Source organism: Podarcis raffonei, chromosome 2, assembly GCF_027172205.1.
Source record: "Podarcis raffonei isolate rPodRaf1 chromosome 2, rPodRaf1.pri, whole genome shotgun sequence".
NCBI lineage: Eukaryota > Metazoa > Chordata > Lepidosauria > Squamata > Lacertidae > Podarcis > Podarcis raffonei.
The window spans coordinates 111,206,667-111,209,226 of record NC_070603.1 but is presented as its reverse complement, the minus strand read 5'-3'; the positions used below and the strand labels follow the sequence as shown (position 1 = coordinate 111,209,226).

Below are 2,560 nucleotides of genomic sequence, written 5' to 3'. Positions count from 1 at the left end.
TCAACTGTAAGGTTTTGTGTTCATGTAGTATTTTCTTTCACTTAGGTCTCATTGTCAGCAAAGCTCAGATGTTGACAGGAGGAGGAGAAGCAGGCATGGGGAGAGAACAGTTAGCAGCGGAAGGCAGAGAGGAGGGGGAGAGCAACTGTAATCTGAGCTCGGAACAGGGCCAGAGTGACAGGCAGCTGTGTGAGAGCTCCACACCAGACATTGGAATGCAGGAAACATTCTCTCCAAAATCTTGTAGGATCTCAAAAGTGGCCGAGACACCACGAAAGATATCAGAAGAGAAGGTGGGGGCTTCTGTGCTGGGGAAGGGGGAGGAGCTCAGTCCAGGCAACTACATCTTCTGGGAAGGACGATGAGTAGAGGAGCTCCGTCCTAGTTTGTTGTTTTAGCAATAAATCTGAAATAATTAAGCCAGAGTCGTCTTGCGTTTGTGGGAGAGACCAAGCCATAACACTCATTCAGACTGCTTTCCCCAGAAGAAACACCAACTGGGTTTTCTCTGGATTGATGTTTGCTCCAATTCATCACTAAAGAGTGGATTTTCCAGAGGAAAGCAGTGGGACAAGTGCAAAACTGCTTGGACCTATACCTAGAAAGTATGGGACAATCAGAAAACCACTCAGACACATGTTTTCTAGGCGCAGGACAAGGTCAAGTCTGGATGACCCCTTAAACTCTGGCCACTTGCATTTTTTCCCTGTCCCACTAGTGAGGGTCTGTAGCACAGCGGTAGAATGTCTGTTCTGCATGCAGGAGGTCTGAGGTTAATTCCTAGCCTTCCCAGTTCAAAGGATTCAAATAAGCAGGTGAAGAAGTGCCTCTGCCCAAGTTCCTAAAGAGGCAACGCTAATCAGAGGTTTTTAAAAATGTGTCTAGATAGAGAAGTAGCCAGGCTTGGTATAAAGCTGTTTCCCGTGTTTCTAAGCCAGCTCCAATTTATGATAGTATCTGCCTGTCAATAATTCTGAGCTGGTGATCTGGGGCATAAAATGGCTGTTGGTATGCCAGATGAAAAAGGGTAATTGAATAATGCAACCCGCAGAAGTGATTCCTCACTGTGTCCCTTCCTGTTTTCTGTTCTGCTTTTGGACTCTGCCCCTCCATGTGTCATTCTGTTGCAACTCTTCATTGGTTGTGATTGATTGATTGATTGATTGATTGATTCATCTGCTCACTCCTGCTAATTCAACAGAGTCACCCCCTGTCAAGAACCCAGCTTGTGTAAACTGGGGGTTACAAACCCCACAATTATTTATAATTACACAGCTTAAATAGAGTGTGCCTCCCGTTGCTAACCATTTACGCTAGATTCAACTAAATTGCTAATCTATTTACTAAAGCCCTCTCTGACCAGTCTTCAGGTTCTGCCTGGAAATCTGTATTCTCATTGGACTGTAGCAAAGGACTAATGATTTTGAATGACTACTAAAGGACCTATCATGATTTGACCCATTTCAATTCTCTTGTCCCATATAAAAGCAAGAGTCTACTGTTAACTGTCATAACTGAAATCTTGTTTTAAAAAAGAATCTGTAAGTCTAATTCCTCTTGGAAGACTACCACTGAACTCTCAGTTACATTATAACTTTTCTGGGACCAGTCAGGAGAAAAATAACAGGTTCCCCACCATTTTCAGACCGAAAAGGTGTTCATACCATAAGAACATTTTTCTATTTAATTAAAAAAATTCTTCTACAAATCAATTTTATAGTGAAGTGTGTGTAGCTGTGGAACTGAGCAAAACAATTGTTTTCATGAATTCTCTCCCCCCTCCCCAAAATAGCTCCAACACTTGTTTTCATTTGTTTCCACACTTGTTCCCACATTCAAGGACTACCTCTGTTTCTTTCAAATAAATTTTTGAAAATGAAGATTGGGATGGAAGAAGATATGAATCTAATTCATTTACAGATGTTGAGACTCTTTATCTTTCTTACTAGCTCCCCCCTTTTCTGAGAAGCGTCCGTTTCAACAGTACTACCGAGGATGAGGTGCATTTTGATGAAGATAGGGAGCTGGTGGCTGACTACGATGTTGTGAATTTGGTCACATTTCCTAACCAAACTGCCGTAAGAGTGAAAGTGGGGAAGTTGGTGACCCGGGAGTCCTCAGGTCTAGAGATGACCATCGATGAAGAGGCCACGGTGTGGCCCAAATGGTTCAACCAGGTGGGGAGTGTATTTGTGTTCTGTGCTGTCGTGTAGTAGCTGGGAGCACAAGCTGAGAGCTGGAAGATGTACATTTCAAATTAAAAGTGAATGTAAAAGCTGGTCTCAGCTGCAACCTCACATTTGTTATTTAAATATAATAATGCTGTATGATTACTGGGGGTACGCAGGGGTACACATACCCCTAAACATTTTGTGAATTTAAGTTTGGTCTCATAGAGAAGCAGTATTTCAATGTGAGTAGGAAAATGAGAGTACCTCTAAACTTTTTTCTTTAAAGAAAAAAAGCACTGAATATAGATATAGAGACAGATAATTTTTAAGGCAAGAATGAGGAACCTGATCCAGTGGTTTGGACTCAGTCTGACCCTTATGTTTTCCCT

General features: G+C 42.2%; 1 long non-coding RNA gene across 1 annotated transcript; it reads left to right on the top strand.

The window, feature by feature from the left end:
• Positions 1-1,572: 1,572 nt before the first annotated feature.
• On the top strand, positions 1,573-2,277 carry LOC128408696 (uncharacterized). The gene is made up of 2 exons (XR_008329156.1): positions 1,573-1,654; positions 1,950-2,277. It is a non-coding gene; the product is annotated as an uncharacterized LOC128408696 (long non-coding RNA).
• Positions 2,278-2,560: the final 283 nt, after the last annotated feature.